This window comes from Sus scrofa, chromosome 14 (assembly GCF_000003025.6).
Source record: "Sus scrofa isolate TJ Tabasco breed Duroc chromosome 14, Sscrofa11.1, whole genome shotgun sequence".
NCBI lineage: Eukaryota > Metazoa > Chordata > Mammalia > Artiodactyla > Suidae > Sus > Sus scrofa.
This window is the reverse complement of record NC_010456.5, coordinates 36,077,154-36,096,518: the sequence shown is the minus strand read 5'-3', so window position 1 is coordinate 36,096,518 and position 19,365 is coordinate 36,077,154. Positions and strand designations below refer to the sequence as shown.

Genomic DNA, 19,365 nt, shown 5'->3' with positions numbered 1-19,365 from the left:
ACACGTCCAGATGAGGAATTCCCATTGTGGCTCAGCGGGTTAAAAACCCAACTAGTATCCATGGGGATGTAGGTTTGAGCTCTGGCCTCGCTCAGTGGGTTGGGGATCCATATTGTCACGAGCTGTGGTGTAGATTGCAGATGCAAGTCGGGTCCCACGTTGCTGTGGCTGCAGCTCTGATTTGACCCCTAGCCTGGAAACTTCCATATGCTAGGGGTGCAACCCTAAAAAAAAAAAAAAAAAATATATATATATATATATATATATATATATGTATGTATTTCCAGATGCAAATTATCCCCAAAATCCCATTAGTTCTCACTGTCAAAGATGAACAATCCATATTTAAGTTTAAGATTACATGAACTTTAGGAGTTCCCATCATGGCTCGGTAATAATGAACCCAACTAGCATCCATGAGGATTCGGGTTTGATCCCTCCTCGCCTAGCTCAGTGGCTTAAGGATTTGGTGTTGGAGTAGGCTGTGGTATAGGTCTCAGACGTGGCTCAGATCCTGCATTGCTGTGGATAGGGTGTATGGCAGCAGCTCCAGCTCCATTTCCACACCTAGCCTGGGAACTTCCATATGCCGCAGGTCCAGCCCTAAAAAGACCAAAAAAAAAAAAAAAGATTACCTGAACTTTAAAAGATATAATCACAAAATAAACTAAAACATACAAGGATAGATTTCCCTTGTGGCACAGTGGGTTAAGGATCTGGCATTGTCACTGCAGCGGCTCTGGTCAATCCCTGACCTGGGAATTTTCACATGCCGCAAGTGTGGCAAAAACAAAAACATCATACACGTACACACAAAAGGAAAAAACCAGGCAAGCATATAGATAAAATAATGACCACAACCATCATCATTTATTCATCATCTACTTAATACCGGGCACCATACTAGGGTCTTCATAAATAATTTCTAATTTTCACAGACAGCTAAAGAAATTAAGACTCAGAAAGGCTAAATAACTCTCCCATAACCACACAGGTAGCAAACGGCAGATCCCAAATATAAATGGATTTAAGGCATAACTGAATTTAAAGCATAAACTCTTTCCACTCTGCCATGCTGCTTCAGAGGGCTAATGGTAAAAATTAGCCCTAGATGATTTTAAAATAGTACAAAGAAACTGTCATCAACTCAATTTAGAAATGACAAGATCTCATGCGCATACTTTCTAATTTAAGAAAGTTCATGAATCTTTCTTTACTCTTCCTGAGGTATGAAGAAAACTAGTATACTGCCCACTACACCATCACATTAACAGAAGAGACTTATTTCACTAGGATAATTATATGCCTTCTTTTACCACTATAAGACTATATCCACACAAACTAATTTTTAGAGGATATGTGTAACAAACCAAGAAAATAACTATTATAATAGCAAGAAAGACTGGAAGGAAATTTTCTCAGCAATGGCTGGTGTCTATTGTAGAGGTAGTCAGGGTCCTTAAGGAATTGAACTTACCGGCAGAGACTCCCTTGGTCTAAACACAACTTCAATTCAAAATGGTTCTAATTACATAGATTACAACAAAATCAAAATAAATGTACTTTCTTATGGCATGAATGTATTTAAAGAAAATTTATATTGATTCTTAATATACTATTTTCTAGGTATTATACACAAGAAAGGAGCTGATACATTTTCAATGTAGCTCTCCAAAGTTAAAATTTTATTATTCAGAGGTCATGGAATAGAGTAAAACTAACATGAGTTGCTAAGAATGAACTCAGAAGTTTCTTGGTGGCCTGGCGGTTAAGGACGCAGTGTTGTCACTGCTGTGGCTTGGGTTCAATCTCTGACCCAGGAAATTCTGCATGCCACAGTCAAGGCCTAAAAAAAAAAAAAAAAAAAAGAATGAACCCAGAGTGTGGTATCACAGAAAGAACACTGGTTGGAGGTCAGGAGATCTAGGTTCAAGTCCTGGTTTTTCAACTATTTATCTAAATGTTATCAGTAAATCTCCATCTCAGAGCACCTCAGCCCCCTATCCTATAAAGTGATATAGTTGATCTAGATATTATGAATGAGTCACCCAGCCAAGGTTAATTACATTCCACTCATCAAGGCCAGCTTGTAAATGAGACCCAACCCTTATAAAATAGGAGAGCTGCCAGGAGACGTCTGAATTTTCAAGAAACAGTTGAATGAAAGACTTTTAAAACTACAGAACAATTAGCTTAATATCAACCCTGGGCAGGATTCTAGGATGGTATATAAAGAAGGCAGCAGTGATCATTTGGGACTAACATGAATACACCAGGAAATTCCAAGTTGGCCTCATCTTACTTCCTCCTGTGATAGAATTACTACTCTAGTAGGCAGGAGAAATATAGCTAACACACATTAAGTCACCTCTCAACTCAAATCACAGGAAGGAACAAAGTCAGGATAATAGAAAATGTCTGTTAAAGCATAACTAATTAGCTGCAGGTAAAGATGACAGAGTCAACACAAACATCTGCTTTTGCTCTCTTTTAAACCCCTCAAAAAAAAAAAAAAAGTTTTGTTTGTCTTATTTTTTTTTTAAATCACAAAATCACAATGTTGGATAGTAGAAGAGATGAGCACATTCAGATTTTGAAAGCTAAGATGTAAATGCTCAAGAGTTCAAGAGACTTATAATATCAAAGAAAGCAATCTTAGCTATGGAGAAAGAAAAGCTACAACCCAATTTACATAGAATTAATTATAAATAAAGGTGAAGGCATCCTTCAGTATCTATGGGGTTGGTTCCAGGAACCCCACAAATACCAAAATCCGTGGATACTCATGTCCTGTAAATAAAACAGTGTAGAATTTGCATATAACCAAGGCACAAACTTTAAGTAATCTCTGGATCACTTATATAATACCTAAAACAATGTAAATGCTATGTAAGTAGTTGGAAGTGCACAACAAATTCAAGTTCTGCTTTTTGAAACTTTCTGGAATTTTTTTTCCAAATATTTTTGGCCTGCAGTTGGTTGAATCCACAGCTGCAGAACCCATGGGTATGGAGGACTCAACCGTTTCCTGTGGAAGTAGAAAGGCAGAGAGGTGATCAAATAAGGAAAACTGGTTGAAAGTCTGCTTAGAAGGCACTCAGAACCAAGGTAACTTCCCCACTGACTATCATATTTTATACCAGCAAATCAATGGAAGGGTATTCTCTGAGGCCAGTAAAACACAGGGTATCTGGACTGGCACAAGTGAAGGCAGGAAACCAGAGTGAAATCAGTCCATCAGGTGAGCATGTACAGAATATAAATCGAAAATCATCCTCTAGCTGTGGCACAACGAGATTGTCAGCATCTTGTGACCACTGGGATGCAGGTTCAATCCCCAGCTCAGCACAGTGTGTTGCAGCTTAGGTCACAACTGCAGCTTGGATGTGATCCCTGGCCCAGGAACTCCATCCATATGCCAAGGGGCAGCCAGAAGAGGAAAAAAAAAAAAAAAAAAAAAACCTCCTCTCCAAAGCACTCCCTCAGTCCATCTTTCATCCACCAGAAAGGATGCTTGCAAGGTCTCTGGGAAATCTGACCAGCTCAAGAGAAAAGACCTCAATATAATGACATGAGAGTTTCCCCAACTAAAGAGTCCACCCACCCTGATCAGTGAATTGCACAGTAAACAAATGTCACTCACATACTCAGAACTTCCAAGCAGATTTTTAGTCTATCATACCTAAACATGAACAGATGACCAGAAATTATTAAACAGTCAAGGAATTATAGAGACAAAAACACAGAAAAGCAACTTGGAGGAAACAGACTACACTGGGAGAAGACAACGTTTTAAAAATCTATCATTAGTATTCTCAGAGATAAAATAGTGCAACCATTAAAAAAGAACAGGATGCTATTTTAGAAAAGTACAGAGAACTAAAAGAGGGCTCTTGGAAATTTTACAACAATGATGTCAGAAATGATAAAGCTCCATAGAAGGGCTGGAAGATAGTTTCTCCCAGTAAGTAAAGCAAGTAAACAAAAATGAAAAACAGGAGGGTAGAGTGAGATAAAACTAGAGGAGCAGCCCAGGAAGTTCAAAACCAAATACAAGAGCTTTCAGAAAGAGAACACACAGAAAATGAAAAAGAGGAAATGACTGATAAAATAATTCATGAATTTTTCTCAAGGGGGATAAAAAGAAAACAAATTTTTAGATTGAAAGGGCTCACCTGAGTATCCAGAACAATAGATTAAGAGAGACTCATGGGAGGCATATTATTGTAAACTTTCAACACACTGCAGACAAAGAGAAGATCCCCAGTCTCCATATAATAAAAAGAAGTCGCATACAAAGAATCAGGCATCAGAAGGATTTCTGACTTCTCAACAGTAATACTAGAAGCAAGAAGGCAATGATGCAACAACTCCAATATTCTTAAAAAAAAACAAAAAACTATTCCAAACTAGACACCTATACCAATCTAAATTGTCTATCAAGTGTCAAAGGAGAATAAATATATTTTAAAATATGCAAGGTATTTACAAGGCACACTTTCTCAGGAGGCTACTGGAGGTGTATACCCCACTAAAAGGAGAGAAAAAACAATTAAGAAGCCATGAGATTTAGGAAACAGGAGAGAGCAAAATAAATCCCTAAAATTACAGGCAATAATCAGATGATTCCAGGTTGTGAACTGTGCACAAGTGTAGAGAGCAACCAATACAGATTATGACAGCTCAGATGGCTCCAGGGATGACTCTTGTCAAGAATGCGAAACTGATAAAACACCTAACATATCAAAGTCTTAAAAGGAGACTGGAGGAGTTCCCGCCATGGCACACTGGAAAACGAACCCAACTAGGAACCAGAAGTTGTAGGTTCGATCCCTGGCCTCACTCAGTGGGTTAAGGATCCAGAGTTGCCAGGGGCCCTGATGTAGGTTGCAGACACGGCTTGGACCCGCATTGTTATGGTCATGACACAGGCCGGCAGCTGTAGCTCCAACTGGACCCCTAGCCTGGGAACAGCCACATGTCGCGTATGTGGCCCTAAAAAGCAAAAAAAAAAAAAAATCGAATAAGTTTGTTAAATAGTTAAAAATACGCAGAAAAGGAGTTCCCGCCGTGGCGCAGTGGTTAATGAATCCGACTAGGAACCATGAGGTTGCGGGTTCGATCCCTGGCCTTGCTCAGTAGGTTAACGATCCGGTGTTGCGTGAGCCCTGGTGTAGGTTGCAGACGCTGCTCGGATCCTGCGTTGCTGTGGCTCTGGCATGGGCCGGTGGCTACCGCTCGGATTAGACCCCTAGCCTGGGAATCTCCATATGCCGCAAAAGCCCTAGAAAAGGCAAAAAGACAAAAACATAAAAAAAAAAAAAAAAAAAAAAAACACAGAAAAGTAAAATCATGGCTCCAACATAAATTAACATAATCAAGTGATTGTTAACACTGAATTTCTTTTTTTTTTTTTTTGTCTTTTTTTTAGGGCCCCATCCTCCACATACGTAGGTTCCCAGGCTAGGAGTCAAATCAGACCTACAGCTGCTGGCCACAGCCACAGCCGTGCCAGATCCTTAACCCACTGAGCAAGGTCAAAGCTGGAACCCTCATCCTCAGGCATACTAGACCGGTTTGTTAACTGCTGAGCCACAACGGGAACTCCAACACTGAACATTAAGCTAACCAAAATCACTATATGACTATTTTGGAAGGATGGGAAAGGCATGTTTGCTTTGTAGGAGGGACAAAGAATGAGCTAAATTCTCATATTCAATAGTGGAAGATCCAGAATTTAAAAACCTAAAAGAAACCATAAACTTAGTTTTTAGAAACATTTAAGAATCAAGGAGTTCCCTGTGGTGCAGCAGTTAAAGATCTGGCATTGTTGGAGTTCCCGTGGTGGCGCAGTGGTTAACAAATCCAACTAGGAACCATGAGGTTGCGGGTTTGATCCCTGCCCTTGCTCAGTGGGTTAACAATCCGGCGTTGCCGTGAGCTGTGGTATAGGTTGCAGACACGGCTCGGATCCCACATTGTTGTGGCTCTGCCGTAGGCCAGCGGCTACAGCTCCGATTCGACCCCTAGCCTGGGAACCTCCATATGCCGCAGGAGCGGCTGAAAGAAATAGCAAAAAGACAAAAAAAAAAAAAAAAAAAAAAGATCTGGCATTGTCAATGCAGCAGCCCAGGTCGCTGCTATGACACAGGTTTGATCCCTGACCCAGGAACATCCACATGCCACAAGGCATGGCCAAAAATTAAATTACAATTTTTTTTAAAAAGGATCAAGGAGTTCCCATAATGGTGAAATGTAAATGAATCCAACTAGGAACCATGAGGTTGCAGGTTCAATCCCCAGCCTTGCTCAGTGGGTTAAGGATCCAGAGTTGCAGTGAGCTGTGGTGTGGGCCAGCAGCTATGGCTCCAGTTGGACTCCTAGCCTGCGAACCTCCATATGCGTGGGTGTGGCCTTAGGAAGACCAAAAAAAAGGGGGGGGGTTAATATGTGAAAACGGCCAACATTTTATTTGAAAATGACTTCAGCACAATTAAACAATCTAAAATAATTTTTAAAAATTACTGCCATCTTAAGCCACACTGACATATATTAGTATCTAGATCCCACTAAACAGATCTTATCAAGTCAATACTTCTTTCAACTTTTAGCTCCATTCTTTGAGAAGCATCTAGATATGGTAGAACAAATTAACAGATGAAATCTAAACACGTCATAGGGCTACAGGCTCATGTTCAACCTTTTTAAGCAAATAAACATAACAGCAAAAATAAAATAAAATAATAAAGCCATGGTTGGATTAACTTGAACGAATTCAATACAAAGAGTCTGAAAAAAATCTGAAAAAGTCTTCAATTACCCAGAAGACTGATATATGAAAGATGAATTCAATTCGCTCAGAATTGACCCAAGTGGTAGCACAGAATCAAATGGAAAAACCAAAATAACAGTGAGAACTCCCTCAAGAAAAAAACCCTGACTGAGATCCCTGAGAATCATAAATATAAGGGAGGAAGTTGGTCAATACTAGATGTGGCTTCAAATATTAAAGGGTTGGTTGGACAACATGATTTTATAAGGTTCCTTAGAAACCTGAAATATGAATCTCAAAGATTCCTTCTTTTCAAAAGCATAAGATTTCATAACTCTAATAGTATTTGCATCTCAGTCAACTAGCTCAGGGGTTAGCAAACTAGGGCCAGCAGGCTGGCCACTTGTTTTTGTAAATTGTCTTATTAGTACACAACTACACCACATTATTTTTCAGGGCTGCTTCCACACTACAACCACAGTGTTGAGCCTGAAATAAGTCTCTGGTTCTATAAGAAAAAGTCTGCTGATCCTCAAACTATAATAATATACACAGACAAATAGGACATATAAATATAATTAAGAAGCACCAGAATTATCCTCCCACCATAAACAACTAGAAAACTAGACAAAAAATATGAAACTACTGTTTTCAGACATTGGATAGCAGACAACAAGAGCTAGAATCCCAGAGAAGAAAAACAAATGAAATGGTTCCTATAAAGCCAAAGGCAGCTAGAATATGTGAAAGCAGATCACCAGAAAGGAGTTATATAGTTTAAAAAAAAAAAAAAAAAAAAAAAGCTTCAGAGATCTGACTGAGATTCTTTTGAGACTGTTCCTAAATACAAAGTTGCACATTCAAGCAACAAAATTCAATGGAGCCAGGCAAAGAACTACTAGAGAGTTATCATCATTCTAACAGCTCACACAAAGCTGGGAGGCGTTTAAAAAAAAAAAGACTGAGGAGTTCCCGTCGTGGTGCAGTGGTTAACGAATCCGACTAGGAACCATGAGGTTGCGGGTTCGGTCCCTGCCCTTGCTCAGTGGGTTAACGATCTGGCGTTGCCGTGAGCTGTGGTGTAGGTTGCAGACGCGGCTCGGATCCTGAGTTGCTGCGCCTCTGGCGTAGGCCGGTGGCTACAGCTCCAATTCAACCCCTAGCCTAGGAACCTCCATATGCCGCAGGAGCGGCCCAAAGAAATAGCAAAAAGACAAAAAAAAAAAAAAAAAAAAAAAAAAACTGCTCTAACCCATCCTAAAAGTCAAACTTCAACCATCATCACCATCACCACCACTATCATTTCATCTACTAGTAACTTAACTGCCAGCCAAAAGAAAACTCAACTCTTTACAAGAAAAAACATAATCCAGACTTGCAACAACAGAAGAGTCACAATGTCTAGTATCCCATAAAATATTAGCTATTCAAAGAAAAAGCAAAAGGAGACCTATGACAAGAGAAAAATCACTGAAGAGAAACAAATCTAGAAACGACAGTGATGGTGGAATTAAAAATCAGTTTAAAACAACTATTTTAAGTAAGGTTAAGGATTTAAAGGAAAATACAAACTTAAGAAGAGAAACTAAAAATTTTGGAGTTCCCACTGTAGTGTGCAGTGGGTTAATGATCCAACATTGTCTCTGCAGTGGTACAGGTCACTTTTGAGGCGTGGGCTCAATCCCTGGCCTAGAAACTTCCATATGACATGGGTGTGGCCAAAAAAAAGGGGAAAAAAATAATAATAATTTCCACACCTCAAATATGCAAAATATGAAATCACAAGTTCCTTGAATGGATTTAACAACAGATTACGCACTGCCCCCCACCAAAAAAGAAAAATGGTCAGAGGACTCGAAAACATACAACATAATTACCCAAACTTAAGAAGAAAGAATTTTTAAAAACTTAAAGAATAATGAGTAAAGCTAAAGCAGTCAGAATAATATCAAGAAGCAGCCTAACATATGTGTAATTAGGGTCCCAGCACACAAACAGGGAAGGTGAGGGCAGGGGGAGACAAGAAAAAAAATTTTTTTTTGTCTTTTTATGACCGAACCCGTGGCATATGGAGGTTCCCAGGCTAGGGGTCGAAGAATCAGCGCTGTAGCCGCTGGCCTATACCACAGCCACAGCAATGCAGGATAGAAGCCATGTCTGTGACCTACACCACAGCTCACAGCAATGCCAGATCCTTAACCCACTAAGCAAGGCCAGGGATTGAACCAACATCCTCATGAAAGCCTGAAAAAATTATTTAACAATGTCCAAATTGTCTCAAAGTTTCATGAGAACAATAAATCTCAAAACCAAGGAGTTCAGCGAACCCTAGGCCGTATAAACCAAAAAACCAAATAAACAAACACACCAAAATACACAGAATTAAATTTCTAAAAATCTTAAAAGCTATCAAGAGAAAAAAAAGACACACTACATAAGCAGACGCAAACAATATTTACAAGAGACTTCTCATCAGTAAATATGCAAGCAGAAAACAATGGAGCAAGGTGAAAGGGGAAAAAAATCTTATCTAGAACTCTAGATCAAGAATGAATAAAAAAGGTAAAATACAGACTTTTTTAGATCAATAGAAAACAGAACTGCACTTTAATAAATGTAACTAGAATAAATGCTTTCCAAAAAGTTCTTTGGGGGGAGCTCCTGTTGTGGCGCAGGGGAATCAAATCCAACTAGGAACCATGAGGCTGTAGGTTTGATCCCTGGCCTCGCTCAATGGGTGGGGGATCTGGCGTTGCCGTGAGCTGTGGTGTAGGTGACAGACATGACTCAGATCCCACACTGCTGTGGCTGTGGTGTAGGCCGGCAGCTGTAGCTCGAATTCAACCCCTAGCCTGGGACCCTCCATATGCTGTGGGTGCAGCCCTAAAAAAGCAAAAAATAATAATAATATAATGATAGGAAAAGGTGTATCATGAAAACAAAAACTATAAGAGAGCGGAAATTATTAGATTAATACCAAAATTGATTCCATGAGGACTATTACTAGAATAAAGAGAGAAGCTTTATAATAATAAAAATGTCAAATCTTCAAGAAAACATAAATCTCAAATGGGTACGTACCCAAGAACAAAGCTTCAAAATACTGAAGCACAAACTGGATATATCTAAAAGGAGAAATTGACAAATCCAAAATTAAAATTGGAGATTTGAACAGGCCTCCTCTCAAGAACTGATAAAATGAGTAGACAGAAAATCAATAAGGATATAGAAAAACATGAACACTATCAACCAATACAACCAAACTGTTATTTACAAAATAATACATCTCAAGGAAAGAATACACCTTTCTTTTCAAATGCATGTGGAACATTCACCAAGAGAAACCATATACGGGCCATAAAGTAAGTATCAATCTTTTTTTTTTTTTTTGCTTTTTAGGGCTGCACCTGCAGTATATGGAGGTTCCCAGGCTAGGGGCTGAATTCGAGCTACAGCTGCCAGCCTATACCACAGCCACAGCAATGCCAGATCTGAGCCACATCTGTGAACTTATACAACAGCTCACAGCATCTCTGGGTCTTTAATCCACTGAGCGAGGCGAGGGATCGAACCTGCAAACTCATGGTTCCTAGTCGGATTCGTTTCCACTGCGCCACAATGGGAACTCCAATTTCAATACATTTTTAAAAATTGAAATTTCTGAACAGAATTAAATTGGAAATTAACAAAGTATCTCAAACATTCCTCTCCCCAACAAAATCTGTAATAATGCATAGGACCAGCCCCCCAAAAAAATAATCACAAGAGAATCTAGGAAATATTTTGAACTGATTATGAAAACGAAATATACCAAAATATGAAGGATACAAGTATGAGTGCTCGAAGAGAAATCTGTAGCTTTAAATATTTATATTAGAAAGGAAGAAAGGTGTAAAACTGCTCTAAGCTGCTTCCTTCATAAGCTAGAAAGTGGTAAATTAAGCCAAATGTGTATTGATAGAATGAAATAATGAAGAAAAAATAAATGAAATATAAAGCAGACTAACAATAGAGAAAACCAGTAAAATGAAAAGCTGGTTATTTTAAAAGATCAATAAAATTGACAAACTTCTCACTAGGTTAATCAAGAGGGGGGGAAAAAAAGACAAATGACCAATATTAGGAATGAATGATGAAAAATTACTTCACATTCAAATGACACTGTAAAGATAATGGAATTATTACAAACAACGTTATGTCAGTAATTAAAACTACTTAGATTAACTAAATGGACCAGTTCTTTGAATTACCAAATAGGCACACACATACACATCTGAATAGCCCTATATCTATTAAAGAAATGGAATTCATAAATTAAAATCTTTCCTCAAAGAATTCCCTCCAGGGCAAGATGACTTCACTAGTTAATTCTACCAAACATCTAAGGAAGATATACTATCACTTCTATACAAACTTTCAAAAAACAGAGGAGGGATTACTTCCCAAATCATTTTTATATACCAACATTACAAAGACCAGACAAAGACATTACAAGAAATCTATATGCCAATATCCCTCATGAACACAGTAAAAATCCTAACAAAATATTAGCAAATCACTATGACAGTATATAAAAATGATAACACATACTCCACATGGAGTTTATGCTGGGAATTTAAGCTTAGTTGCATTACTTTGAAAGCCCATCTAGGTAATTTCAATCAAACTTAGTTTTTTTGTTTTCTGGAGGGTTTTGTGGGTTTTTTTTTTTTTTTTTTTTTTTTTTTTTTGCCTTTTTGTCTTTTCTAGGGCTGCACCCAGAGCATATGGAGGTTCCCAGGCTAGGGTCTAATTGGAGCTATAGCTGCCAGCCTACACCAGAGCCACAGCAACGCAGGATCCAAGACACATCATTGACCTATACCACAGCTCACAGCAATGCTGGATTCTTAACCCACCGAGCGAGGCCAGGGATTGAACCCATAACCTCATGGTTTCCTAGTCGGATTCATTAACCACTGAGCCACGACAGGAACTCCAAATCAAACTTAGTTTTTAATCCATCAATAAAATCCCCCATATTAACAAAACAAAAGCTGTGATCATCTGAAGAGAGAGAAAAGACATTTAACAAAATTCAACTCCTATCATGGTTAAAACAAAAAAACACTAAGCAAACTAGGAATTAAAAGGAACTTCCTCAACCTGATCATGGGGATATTCGAAAACCTGTAGTTAGCATCACAATGACAAAAAGCAAATTGTATATACTCTTACAATTTCTATTTGTACTGTAGTTCCTAACCAATGCAATAAAGCAAGAAAAAGAAATAAAAAGCATACAGATTATAAAGGAAAATATAACATCATCTTTATTCACAGACATCATCCTATACATCTTTTTTTTTTTTTTTTTAAAAGGGCTGCACCTGCAGCATATGGAAGTTCCCAGCCTAGGGGTTGAATGAGAGCTGCTGCTGTTAGCACCTACACCACAGCCACAGCAACAAAGGACCCAAGCCGCATCTGCAGCCTATACCACAGCTCACAGCAACACCAGATCCTTAACCCACTGAACAAGGCCAGGGATGGAACCCACATCCTCAAGGGCCATCCTTGGGTTCGTTAACCGCTGAGCCACAACAGGAACTCCCATCATCATGTACATTTACAAAAAGTAAAAGACTTCAGAAAAGCTACTAAAACAAATACAGCTGACATTCGAAAACACAGGTTCGGACTGTGCAGGTCTACTTAGAGATTTTTTTTAATACTTCAGAACTACACAATCCATGGTTGGTTGAATCTGCAGGTGCAAACTATGGATATGGAGGAACTGCGGGGCCTGGGGGACTGTCTATAATTTATACTCATCTCCACATTGTTTAAGGATCAACTGTAACTGAATTTAGGCAAGTTACAGTATGTAGGATAAATATATAAAAATTATATTCTACATACTAGCAGTGAACAGTTTAAAAATAATATTTAAAAGCAATACCGGAGTTCCCGTCATGGCGCAGTGGTTAACGAATCCAACTAGGAACCATGAGGTTGCGGGTTCAGTCCCTGCCCTTGCTCAGTGGGTTAAGGATCCGGTGTTGCCGTGAGCTGTGGTGTAGGCTGCAGACACGGCTCGGATCCTGCGTTGCTGTGGCTCTGGTGTAGGCCGATGGCTACAGCTCCAACTGGACCCCTAGCCTGGGAATCTCCATATGCCGTGGGAGCGGCCCAAGAAATAGCAAAAAGACAAAAAAAATAATAATAATAAAAATTTAAAAAAATAAAAGCAATACCACATATAACAGCACTGAAAACATGAACTACTTAAGGCTAAATCTGGTAATACCTGTTCCAGAATTATACACCAAAAACTATAATGCTGAAAGAAATTCAAGCTAGAACATGTTCATGGCCTGGAATATCTAAAACTGTTAACCTGTCAATTCTCCCCAACTTCATCTACAGACTCAACAAAATCACAATAAAATCCCTGCAGGTTTTTTTTTTTTTTTTTTTAAACAAACCGACAAGTTGATTCTAAAACATACTGAAATGCAAAGAACCCAGGAGAGCCAAACCAATTTTGAGGAAAAAAAAAAAAAATGGAGAATTTACCCTGATTTGAAGACATATTATAAAATTTCAGTAATCATGACAGTGTGGTATTGGCATAAGAGAACTACAGAGCAGAGGAACAGAATATATAATCCAGAAAACTATCCATGCATACACATACACACAATACATTCAGTTGATTTTTGACAGTGATAAGAAAAACAGTATTTTCAACAAATGATGTTAGAACAATTACATATCCCATGTGCAAAAAGAACTTCAACCCTTACCTCACATCACACAAAAAGATTAACTCAAAATGGATCACTTAATAATAGACCTAAACCTAATAATGAACATTATGATACTTCCGGAAGAAATCATCAGAGAAAACCTTTGCTACCCTGAAACAGCAATCAGAGCTCACAGATAGCTGGTAGGAATGTAAAATGGTACTTTCGTTAAAGTTTAGCAGTGCTTTATAAAGTGAAGTCTATGAGTTCACTAATATGCGGAATCTAATTTAAACAATGATACAAAAGAACTTATTCACAAAACAGAAACAGTCTCAAAGATTTCAAAACCAATTTATGGTTAGCAAAGGGGAAATTCTGAGGGGAGGGATAAATTAGGAAGGTGGGATTAACATATACATATGACTATACAAGGACCTACTGTGTAGCACAGGGAAATCTACTCAATACTCTGTAATATAGGGAAAAGAATCTGAGAAAGAATGGATATATGTATAACTGATTCACTGTGCTGTACACCTGAAACTAACACAACATTGTAAATCCAATAAAAATTTTTAAAGCAAAATCTATACTTCCCATGATTCATTATGATTCCATTTATAAAATATTCTAGAAAAGCAAAATGAGTGTACAATAACAGCAGATCAATGGTTGCCTAGAAGTAGGAGCTGGTTTCAGACTACACATTTGTCAAAACTCATAAATCTGGACTTGTTTAAAATGGGTAAATTTTATTTTATGTAACATACCTCAATAAAGATAATCAAAAATTTATGTATTAATGGAAGAATCCATGTAAACCAAAATAATCCCTTAGGAGTTTCTACTGTGGCACAGTGGGTTAATAATCTGACTGTAGTGGCTCAAGATCACTGCAGAGGTGCAGGTTCAATCCCCAGCCTGGCGCAGTGGCTTAAAGGATGTGGTACTGCCACAACTTCAGCATAGGTCACAGCTGTGACTCAGAGTCAGTCCCTGGCCCAGGAACTTCCATATGCCACAGCTGTAGCAAAAAGATATTTTTAATATAGCCAAAGTAACCATCTTGTGTATATCAAGGTAACTGTGAATCTCTTTTAGAAAAAGTATACAATATTTTTGAAAAAACTATTTTCATGCCTAACTACAACCAAACATTGGTTTATGATTTATATTTATTAACCTTAACTAAAAGAGAACTCTTGTGAAATTTCTAGGAACTGATTTTATGAAGTTCATTAGTGATATTGGGATGATTTCTTACCCAACTGCAATAGCAGACTATAAACACAAATTCACATTATTTTCTCTGTATAGTAGCCGTATTTAGTTGCCTATCCAAACACAAATGGCTCCTTCCTCCACAGTAATTCATACTCCATTTTGCTGGGGATAACAATGTGCTTCCTTGAAGAACCACATTTCCTAGCCTCCCTGAGGTTAAGCATGACCACAAGTGTTTCTCATAAGGAATTTCCTAGAAGTTTCCTTAAAAAGGAGGGCTGTGGGAGTTCCCGTCGTGGCGCAGTGGTTAACGAATCCGACTAGGAACCATGAGGTTGCGGGTTCGGTCCCTGCCCTTGCTCAGTGGGTTAACGATCTGGTGTTGCCGTGAGCTGTGGTGTAGGTTGCAGACTCGGCTCGGATCCCGCATTGCTGTGCCTCTGGCATAGGCTGGTGGCTACAGCTCCGATTAGACCCCTAGCCTGGGAACCTCCATATGCAGCGGGAGCGGCCCAAGAAATGCCAAAAAAAAAAAAAAAAAAAAAAAAAAAGGAGGGCTGTGGCGTTCGTACATTTCCTCCTCTTCCTATCTAGAATGCCACCTTGACGACTAGAATTTGAGCAGCCATCTTGTCTTTTTTTTTTTTCTTGGCCTTTTCTAGGGCCGCTCCTGTGGCACATGGAGATTCCCAGGCTAGGGGTGTAATCAGAGCCGTAGCTGCCAGCCTATGCCACAACCATAGCAATGGTGGATCCAAGCAGCGTCTGCAACATACACCACAGTTCACAGCAATGCCAGATCCTTAACCCACTGAGTAAAGCCAGGGATTGAACCCACAACCTCATGATTCCTGGTTGGATTCTTTTTTCGCTGCGAAACAACTTGAACTCTAGCAATTGCCTTTTTATTTTTAAAAAACTAAAAGACTTTTAACGATGAATTTTTTTTGAGACTATGCAGTTACCTAAGTTTTTATCTTGCCCTAGACATTGATCAAAACAATAAGCTATCCTAATTTTTCATTTTCCAACTGATTTCTCCATTTGGAGTAAAGTAGTCTAAGAAAAAAAAATCTGCCTATCTGTGGGAAGAAACTGTGATCTGCATTATTACTCCATTAATCTCTGATGAAACTTTTAAAAAATGTAAACTGTATTATCACTCCATTAATCTCAGGCAAATCTATATGCTCCAGTAATTTCTACCTTCATGCCTGTGCTAAATTATATGGTCTACACTGTTAATTTTTAAAAGGCTCAGAAAAGAACAAGACCAATAATGTTTGGAATAGCTAGGAGGAGCCTCAAAGAAGCCCTAAAAGGATTTAGACAAGAAAAGAAAGAAGAGCACACATTACAATACACTGGTTAACTGTTTAGGTTCTGAAGTCAGTGATTCAGCTCCATCACTGGCTGTGTACGACCAGGGCAAGTTATTCTCTTGCTTCAGTTTTCTTATCTGAAAAATGGGAACCATGGTATCTATCTCATCAGAATCTTGATGAGAAAATTTATGTAGCTAGCAAGCAATTAAGCAATTCCAGGCATTCAGTGCTCTTAGAAAGAACAAAAGCTCTGAAATGAGAATGTGCATAATATGGAATGATCTGACTTGAAATAAAGATTCCTATTAATGAGGAGTTGGAAATTTTAAATAGAAAAAGAAAATAAAACGCTTTTTAGAGATTACATGCTTTTGAAAAATAAGAAAACTCACAAAATATATACACCCATTTGTGTGAAATGATGCTCATTAGAAATAAAGAAAATGAGGAGTTCCCGTCGTGGCGCAGTGGTTAACGAATCCGACTAGGAACCATGAGGTTGCAGGTTCAATCCCTGGCCTTGCTCAGTGGGTTAACGATCCGGCGTTGCCGTGAGCTGTGGTGTAGGTTGCAGACGCAGCTCGGATCCCGCGTTGCTGTGGCTCTGGCGTAGGCGACCCCTAGCCTGGGAACCTCCATATGCCGTGGGAGCGGCCCAAAGAAATAGCAACAACAACAACAAAAAGACCAAAGACAAAAAAAAAAAAAAAAAAAAAAAGAAATAAAGAAAATGAAAATTTAAATACTGAGGGTTTTTTTGCTCAGAGTAAAAAACTAAAATGAGTAAGTTTCACTATAGGTAAGGACAGAAAAATTGGGCATTTATAATATTGCCGAAAGGAATGTAAACTGACACATCTTTTTAAAGACTTAATGGTTATAACTGTCAAAATGCTTTACTGTAATACTATAGATAAGAAAATGAATCTTAGTATTTCTCACAGTTGATGCTTAAATAAACAACAGAAATCCCATCCTATAAAACAGGATGCAACTGCTTTAAAAAAATAATAAAAAAGAATGACTTGAAAATATTTTGAGACTTTGATCATGTGACTTTAATATTTTTTAAACGTTAAGCAGAAAAAGCATGCTGCAAAAAGTCGCAGAATTACCCCCACCTGTAATTTTTTTTTAAACTACAACTCCATCAGAGTTCCTTTGTGTGAAGATGGGTAAGGACCTGGTGTTGTCTCTGCAGCAGCTCAGGTCACTGCTCTGGTAGGGGTTTGATCCCTGGCCCAGGAACTTCCTTGCTGTGAGTGAGGCCAAAAAAAAAAAAAAACTATGAATACTTCCATCATTAATAGAATGCTTAAGTAAACTGTGGTGTAAGAATGAATTATAATTGCACATTGTTGGAACATATCATTAAAAAAGCAAGCTGCATAGGAATATAGTTCATTTATAAAAAACTCAAAATTATGTATGCATATATAATATACTTTATATATATATATACACACACACACACAGAAAAACATATTCATGATTAAAACTTTTTTTAAAAATAGGAAATGATAAAACCTAAAATCCAGAATAATAGTTATCTCTGAAGGGATAACAAAGAGAATGGGAAGGAAAGGTATCAAAGGACTTCACAAACGATAAAATGCTTCTAGTGTACATGGATGTTCACTATCATGACTGTTTTTACCTTATGGATGATTTACACATGCTATTATCTAATGAAAACAATTTTGAAATTGCACAAGTATAGGCACACAGATATTTTAAAAAAAAAAACTGGAATGATAAAAATTAAACCACTGGTAGTCACCTCTCCGTGAGGGAGAGGAACCTTCATGTTTTATGTCAGAGCCTTCATTATTGTTGGAATTTGAGACTAATGACATAATTTTTTATCAAATTTATAAAGTAATTTTCTCTTAATACTGTAATTATGGAAGTAGTAACCACATGTTCGTGCACACAGCTAAATAACTCTATTTATACTGTGATTACATCTATTTACCAAAAAAATGTGCACATTTACAAGAATAGAAGAGCTGGTATATCTGATCTAATGAAGTGGCTGGATGACTATGGGTAATTTTTTATATGTAGTTTTAATTTCTTGGAAGTTTTATTTCTTGGAAATATTTTGTATTTCATTAGTATGACCTTACTTGGAGAGAAATTAAAGGAAAATGACAACTGCAAGAAAGCCAACTCTCCACCTTCAGGGTAGCCAAGTGAAAAAAATCTACCCACATGGGAAGGCTAAATGAATTAGAGCCAATTGACAATGGATAGCACATGCTGTGCCAGTAAGTGCACTCAAACAACTGGAGAGGATCCCCACCACACCAAGGAGATTACATCAAAAGGTTCTGAAGTGCATATGTACATTTTAGCGCTTAACTGAGAACTGGTGCTGCCAAGTAAAAGTGAAGCCGGTTAAGGAAGGCTCCAGAGCAAAAGGAGTCCAGGAAAGTGCTGAAAAAGGAAAAGGGTATGGAATGATAGGCAGAGAGGGAGGGAGGAAGGGAAAACTTTTCCCAATATGTGAAGCAGAAATATGACATAGCATAACAATTATACTCTCAATATCTATAAAAATATTGTTCAATCAGAAAGCTAAGTGCTGGAGTTCCTACTGTGGCTCAGCGTTAACGAAGCTGACTAGTATCCATGAGACCTCGGGTTCAACCCCTGGCCTCACTCAGTGGGTTAAGGATGCAGCATTGCTGTGGCTGTGGTGTAGGCCAGCAGCTCTGATTTGATCCCTAGCCTGGGAACTTCCATATGCCACACAGGTGTGGCCCTAAAAAGAAAAAAAGAAAGAAAGAAAGAAAGAAAAGAAAAAAGGAAAAAAATATTTTGAGAAATGTTTTTAGTAACTTAAAGACATATCTCAAAAGGTAAATATTTATGGTCTTAAGTGGCTACAATACAGATTTATGCTCTGGTACAGATTCTAAATGTTAAACTGCTCAGGTATTACATAAATCTGTAAAATTTTGAAATGCCTGTTATTTGTTCAGAATAATTATCATGTAAGTAAATTCCCCTAAAATATCTATAACTCTAGGATTATACTGCCACAGTTTTTACAGGATTTTTTTTTTTTTTTTTTTTTTTGGCACCCCACAGCATATGGAGTTCCTGGGCCAAGGACCAGATCCAAGCCGCAGTTGCAACCTACACCACAGCTGTGGCAAGCAGGGATCCTTTAACCCACTGTGCAGGGCTGGGTATCAAAGCTGCATCTTGGCGCTACAGAGACACCACCAATCCCACTGTGCCACAGCAAGAACTCCTGACACGATTTCAATTCCCACTTTTGATGTGAAAAGTACTTAGAAAG

The 19,365-nt window shown here is 38.2% G+C and overlaps 1 protein-coding gene across 9 annotated transcripts in view; it reads right to left on the bottom strand.

Annotated features, from left to right (window-relative positions):
• The window catches only part of MED13L (mediator complex subunit 13 like), a 322,734-nt gene that overhangs the window by 288,049 nt on the left and 15,320 nt on the right, over positions 1 to 19,365 (bottom strand). The window contains exon 1 of one of the 9 annotated variants that reach the window (XM_021073125.1): positions 1,723 to 3,431. The exons of the other annotated variants lie outside the window; for them this stretch is intronic. The gene's annotated coding sequence lies outside the window, so the exon portion shown is untranslated. Of the gene's footprint in view, positions 1 to 1,722; positions 3,432 to 19,365 lie in introns of those variants that run through there. 9 annotated transcript variants of the gene reach the window in all.